Source organism: Sceloporus undulatus, chromosome 1, assembly GCF_019175285.1.
Source record: "Sceloporus undulatus isolate JIND9_A2432 ecotype Alabama chromosome 1, SceUnd_v1.1, whole genome shotgun sequence".
Classification (NCBI taxonomy): Eukaryota; Metazoa; Chordata; class Lepidosauria; order Squamata; family Phrynosomatidae; genus Sceloporus; species Sceloporus undulatus.
Genome location: NC_056522.1, coordinates 246,424,869 through 246,432,574, shown reverse-complemented (window position 1 = coordinate 246,432,574; position 7,706 = coordinate 246,424,869).

Here is a 7,706-nt window from a genome sequence, read left to right as displayed (position 1 = left end):
TAATAATAATAATAATAATAATAATAATAATAATAATAATAATAATAATATATAAATATTTCTTTATATCCCGCCTCTTCCGATTGAGGATCGAGGCAGGTAACAACAAAGTAAATACAATATACAATAAAAACAACAAGCCCCACAAAACCCTCCCTCCCAACTATAAAATTAAACAGTAAAAAAAATGTTTAAAAATTACAAACGATACATCAAAGTTAAAAACAAATCACACATAAGAAAAACAATAAAAGGGGGATTCAATTGGTTCTGGACATTATCAATCGGGGAAGGCCTGCTGGAAGAGAAAGGTTTTTGTCGCCTTTTTAAAAGCCTCAAGTGAGGATAATTGGCGAATCTCTTCCGGCAGGTCATTCCAAGCTTTTGAGTGGTGACAGAGAAGGACCCCCAGGAGGTCACCGCCAGTCTGGTCTTTCTACATTGTAAAATGTTTTTTCTGGAGGATCGGAGTGACAGCAAAAGGCCATGGAGTTAAAAACCTTCCCCTCTGCCCTCTGATTACTTCTCTCCCAATCTAGGTATAGAAGTTAGAGGGAGGTATGGTGTGGAACAGTGGGCTAAGCCCTATTATTCACATTCTGTTTGCTGAGGAACCAGGATGAAATTCCTTTGTGGACTACAGGTTCCAGAATCCACCACCAGCATGGTCATTGGTTTCTGTCACTGACAGTAGCAAAACAGCTATGATAGGGATACTTTGGGAATGGAATGCTTTAATCTCATCACACCAGCAATCTTGTGCTGTGTATGTGTGTGTCCATATGTGTAGTGCACCCAACTCTCATCTCTTTGCTGCATGCAAGCTTGGGGGTGAGCTGGGATCAAAGACACAGTTCACCCCCCACCCCTTCTAAGTTGACTTCCATTGGAGGGAGGACTGTCCAACATAGACTTGAGCTGCCAACTCTGTCTTTTCTAAGACAGGGACGTAGCCAAAGGGGGGGGGGTCTTGGGGTCCAGACCCCCCCTTCCATTAGATAAAATTAATGGTGTGTGCTGCCGCGCCGCCGCACTCAAGCCCCATTATAATGGTGGCACTTAGTCTGGACCCCCCCTTCCCAAAATCCTGGCTACGTCCCTGTCTAAGATCTGGGAAAGCTCAACTACCTCTTTACTGAAGGTGGTACATAGTTAAAAAAAATGTCCCTTTGAAAATCTAAACACAGTTGGGAAGGGAGGGATGGGGGGGCATATAGATCAGATCATGGTGCCATGCAACTGTGCTATGTCTTGACTTTTCTGAAATGGCATATTCCAGAGACAGCTAATTGCCATATCTAAGCAATTTCTGGAATAGTTTAGAGAATATGAAGAAGGTACTTGGTGAGCATCTCAGGCGGGTTACAGACCGCCATAAAGTACGCGCTCCATGCGTACTAGGGTTAGGAAGGGTCTTACCTTCCTCACGGCCCTTCTCCGTAGTACGCGCAGAGCGCGTCGTAAATGGCAGCGCCCATCCACATGGGTGCTGCCATTTTGACGTCTTGGACGCATAGCGTCCAGACGTGTCATGGCAGAAGTGGTGCCGCGAGGGCGCGCTTCGCCCCTCGTGGCACCACTTCCGTGCTTTGAAAAGGAGCGCCATTTCAGCACTCCTTTTTCACTGTGCCGGGAAGCCTCACGGTCTGGCCGCTGGGGCTTCCCTCCGCAGCGAATGGCGGCAACGGGAAAACGGCTGCTTGAGGGCGGTCTGTAACCCGCCTCACTCACTGAAGGCTGACAAAATCATTGCCAGAGAAGCTGGGAATGGCTACTATCAATCTCACCATCCTCTTTGAAGGGTCCAACTAACACATTCTGTGTGATGGCATACAGCTTTCTGTCTGCACTTGCTTGCTTTTGAACGCAAAACAGTTATGGGATGGGGCTAGTAGTGGGTAGCTTCTCACAGAGAGAGAAGGGGGGGGGGGGGGGAAAACCTCGGGATAAGAGGCCATGCTGCCTGTTGTGACACCAACATTTGAGCCATCCTTGTTTACAAGAACAAATTTTCCATCTCCAGCTTAGGAGTACAGAAATTTTAAAGGAGAATATAACCATTTTCTGGTCACCAGATATAATATCAAACTCAGTGCCTCACTTTTCTACAAAAGAAAAAGAAAACAACATATCAGTAAGACTCACAGATTGAAAGCTTAAAGCCAGAGCATTTTGCTATAGGAGAAGAGACAGGATAGGAGTTATCAGTGGACTCTTGAGTTTTCTTGCCTTCATTTGGACACTGTCTTCTGTAACTTTCAGGAGGTTCCCTGTTCTGGAGGTGGCGGGTGGGGGGGGAGAGGGATAACTGATACTCTTAACTACCTCATGGGGCATTGTGAGAATCCATAGTGAAGCACACCATCTCCTGGCAATGACCAGCACTCAGTGCCCCCTTGCCACTCAGAGACAGAATGTGGTTTTCACAACAAAATGTTGGGCAATTTGGATATGCCTGGCTATAAGCAAAAGGAGGGGAGGGCCTTCATATTGACTTTAGTTGCACATTCTTCCTGGGTTACATCAAGACATGCTACCTAGTGGATACCACAGTGTCTTTCTTGCCTATGAGGTTTGTTATACAATCGTGTGTGCATGTTTTCCTAACAGCAAAAGGGTCCACCTACAATTACAGCTGTTATCAGAGCTCTCTTGTTTTGAGCTTATACTATCTATCTATCTATCTATTGCCTTGCTAAAATGATGAGTGGCTGAGAACCTAGTTTCATGGATTCTAAAGAAACAGTTGAAGATTTAGGGCTGGGTCAGAGAAAGAACCAAATACATTTCCTTAAAATGTGCAAACATAATATTTTAAGCAAGCTTTTTCAATTGGCTTCTCATCTGTGTTCTTTGAAATGCTGTACATTCTTGTGGTCTTTCACATATTTTAGCTCTTCTCTTTGATAAGATGCTTCCCTCTAGCTAAAAGTTATCAGGATTCCATTTTCGGAGCCCTCTACAAGATGTTTTTGAACTCATAAATTCCCTAGGCTGAGAAAGTCTGCAAGTTTCATTTCCATATGTTCATGGTGGCTTTACTGTGGTGCCATCTTACTCTTTGTTCTTCTTTTGGATCAGATCAGTCTCCTCATATTTCTTTCCTGTTTTCTATACACACAATTTTGCTCAACAACAACAACAACAAAAATAATTTCTTCTTTTCACTATGTAGCATGAAAAATACCAAGTGCACAATAGGATTCAAGCAAGAGACGATATCCGTTAGCTCACAGAAATGTTCCCATTTGAATGGTTCTCTTCTGTCTCTTTTGTCTCCCTTCTTGCTTTGGCAGTTTTTCCGTGCCACTTTTAATCTGATTCTTTAAAATAAATAAATAAAAAAGAGTGTTCAATGTTTTTAACTTTCACAGCTTTTAAGGAAGCAGACAAACTTTCTTGATTCAGTTGCCTTTGCCCAAGAGAATAGTACTGTGAAAGGAGGGAGGGGCTATTTCTTTTTACGGAGCATTTCCCTGTTCTACTTGATGATACTGAAGAAAAGACAGAGGCACAAGAGAGGCAAAATACCTTATGGCTAAGTGGTTTGTGCATTGGACTATGACTCTGGAGACCAGGGTTTGAATCCCGGCTCAGCCATGTAAACAAACTGGATGATTTTGGGAAAGTCACACTCTCTCAGCCTCAGAGCATGGCAATGGCAAATCACCTCTGAAGAAACTTGCTAAGAAAAACCCATGATAGGTTAACCTTATGGTCACCATAAATCAGAAATGACTTGAAGGCACACAACAACTACTACTACAAAGTACACTATTAGGCCTAAATAGCCTAAAGGCACCTGATCCTATCTGATCTTGAAAGCTAAGCAGGTCAACCCTGGTTATAACTTGGATGGAAAACCACCAAAAAATACCAGGTGCTGTAGGCTACATTTCAGAGGAAGGAACTGGCAACTCTGAGTATTTCTTGCTTAAGAAAATTCTATAAAATTAATGGAGTCACCATAAGTCAATTTGCAACTTGAGAGCATATACACAAAGAATATTGTGGCCAGAATCCTGCCGGTGTATAGTCCCCTCTGGAAAATACTTTTTTGTCTAATACAAAATGTTTCTGTCCAAGTTTGCTGAAGCAGAGCTATGCATATGGTGCCACTGTGAATGCAGATGTTTGTGTGTGCACATGTCTGCATTCAGTTGTGTATTTTTGGCACATTTGGATGTGTTTCCATCTGTGCAACTTTGCCATTCAACACAAAGTTTGTGTAGCACATACATAACTCCACATGTAGAGATTTATACTTTGCAATCCCAATGAAGGATTCCAGTCACTGTTCAGATGAGTTGGGGTTCTTGGTCTGTTTTCCCATAAGTAAATATGGGGTGGGAATCCCAATCAGGACTGGGACTACTACACACAAGGAGGGGAAGGGTAAACTTTTCCCCACCCAACTCTTGTCTTCCTAAAATGTCCCCCACCCCATGCAAATTAACAAAATCTTTCTGGATGTCCCATCTACAATCTTCTTTCTGACTTGTCTACTTCATATTAAGGCTGTCTCTAGAAATGAGGATCTGGGTGAGTGATGGAGCATCTCCAGATAAGTCTAGGTGAATCTTCTTGTTTACTCAAGCCATCTGTTCTGCCTGCACGACATGGGCATTTAGAGAACAAAATAAGCACAAGAATATTGAAAGCACAACATCTGAAATCACAAAGGCCTTGGTTTTGTTACTGGTAGTTGGTTGGACTCTAAATCTGAGAACAAAGAGATTTATTTCCGTATCCTATTATCTAGTACTAAGATCCTATATAAATGGTTTTACAAGGACAATTTTACAAGCACAATTTTTTTTTAAATTTAAAAATGTTTTCTGTTTTTAAAAGAATTCATTGCAGTAATAATTTTTACAAAGCACATGGCAAAGCATGTCACTAAAGATAAAAGGTAAAGGTAGTCCATTGGCATTAATGTCTAGTTGTAACCAAGAGTAGGGGATGGTGCTCATCTCTGTTACTAAGCCGAAGAGCCAGCATTGTCCAAGGACGACTCTGGTGGTCATGTGGCCAGTATGACTGCACCAAACACTGTTCCCTCCCAACTGAAGTGGTACCTAGAACTGCTAGGTTGGCAGAAACTGGGACTAGTGGCAAGAGCTCACCCAATCATGCAGCACTCAGGCCTTGAGCTGTCAACCTTCTGATCTTCCATTCGTAAGGCTTGTTGTCTTAACCACTAAGCCATCACAAAGCACAAAGAATCCAACAGGAAAAGCAGTAATCATAAAACAGAAGGTCCGTTCCTTCTTTTTGGAAAGATGTCAGTGAACTGAAAAGTGAATATTCTCAAACAGTTATGACTGATTTTTTTTGGAAGCTCAGATAGCCATTATCAGAATGCCAGCAATCAGAAATTAGACTAATTAGAATGAAAGCCAAAGTATTTGGGTGGGTGTATGTTTTCCCCTGGCAATTGTGCTTCTGATACTTTGCTATGAGTGGGGGGAAATCAGTCTTGGCTACTTGGTCTGGTGAAGAGAAACAACATTTGTCGACATAGCCAAACAGTTTCCTGAAAGCTCCATTGTGTGGCCAAATTGGTTTCATTCAGTGATGAAGTATATGAGGGAAAAGCTTTCCTCAGAAGAATGGCAACATACCATAACATGATCAGTATCAGAGATTATGCTATCACAAGAGCATCATTCTGAGTGCCACCAAAGCAATTCAGAATAGCAGTTACTTGCTAGGAAATAACAATGGCTGATGGCTCATCCCCACATATTTTCTTTGTGGGCTTTCTGTAGGTATCTGGTTTCCCAATGTGTGGAAAGGATGTTAGCAAGACAGACCTTTGGTCTGACCCAACATAGTTCTTCATATGTACACTGTAATGAACATGTGCTTTCAAGGCATCATTCACAAGGAATGGTTTACCTGACATGTCTGGTACTAGGAGCTGGCCATCTGAAATATCTTCACATTTCCATTCATTATCTTCTCTGGCCCACTTCTGTTAGACTCACTACTCCAGACTTTTCATAAGAGGAATATAAATTTCCCTGAATCAACTTCATCCTCATCTATGTGTATCTGCTCTGTCTTTCTGTGAGTCTTGTTCATACGCTAAAAATGAATGGCATAAGTGAACAATTACTAACAATGATAGATATCCACATTCCTGAGATTACACAAACATAACTTTACTTGTTTTGTTTCTCTTTGGCCAAACTTCTGTTGGTGTCCTACACATGTGAAAATTCCCTTACAGAAGCAGTTGGACATTTTTTTTTTCTGGTCCTATGTTCAGTTCAGTGTTGCACTAGCAGAGAAGTGCGTTCAGTCCCATTGTGCATGGTGGCACATCAAGCATCAGTGCATATGTGTGTTGCACATGGCCACACGTGTGCATCTGGATGTGCATTCTGTTGTGCAATTTCATAATTCACCAACAAGGCAGCATTGCACAAACATCATGTAATTCCAAGAATATAAAGTTACACTCTGCCACCTCAGCGTAAGACCTTGGCCTCTGATTATAACATTTAGTATGTATTCTAGCCTGCAAAACTTCATTCTGATGCTTTAACCACAATCAATGCCTTTGCAGTGTCCCGATTCAATTCAAGCCAATTCCTGTACAGCTTTTTTTTTTAATTCTTACAAGAGACAGAAGCTAACAGTGCTAAATTCATGATGGCACTCATAGATACATTTTTATTTTGTTTTCCTTTCTTTTCACAGAAGGCAGATGAGTTGTATATGCCCTTGCCCTACGTGTGTACAACCATGTTCAGGCCTTGTCAGTGCATTCACCCATTTGTTTGCAGGGAATTAAAAAAAAAATCTCATCTCTCATACACACAATATCTGTATTTGTTACCAGCCTAATACTGATTGTCTTGACTGCATTACCTAACGTCATGCTAGGAGTTTGAACATTGCTTTATGTGGGTGACTGGTTTGCAAAATGCACACTATTCTTCTATTCACTATTCAAGGAAAACTCTCCCAGATCAGTATGTGGCATTCTGGGATTACTAGTGGAGAGAAAGGAGGGGAGGGTTGAGACAGAAAAGGCTGCAGTGCTATCCTTAAAAATAACCAGCCTAAGAGAATGTGGGTTTTATTTCAAGGCTTAATTTACCATGTGAATGTGTCACTTCCCTGTCATAAACCTGAATTAAGAATGAAATAATAAGTGCTCTTGATGAGCAGACAAATTCCTTGGTGTCTGAAGGTTCTTCTCTAAAATAGTAACCAAGGTGGGAAGGAAGAAGCTGAAAGACTCTGTAGATTACTTTTTATTCCTCCTGTGACTGTTAACCTATAACATCTTCCTTATTTATTTCCACCCCGGTCTATAAAATCGCCTTTGGCTGTTGTCTAGAAGTCACAATGGACTGTATACAATTGACTTTGACTTACATTTTGGAGGGGTTTGGTACAAGGTGTGTGAAGGTGTGTGGAAGTTGATTGTGTTCAGCAGTCTGAAACAATAGAAAACATCATGATATGGGGCAAAAAAAATGGTGGAAACCAAAACAAGGCTGGTATATACATGATGCCAATTCTGCATACACTGATAAAATAAAAAAGTTGCCTCTTGTTGAGATTATGGATCCACTGAGCCCTGTACTGTCTTAATTTCTTTGTTTTTCTGCTTCAGTTTATGTAATCATTGATACCAGGATTATCACTGTAAGGATGGGCAAGCATTTCTCAGCGCAGCCTGGAATAAA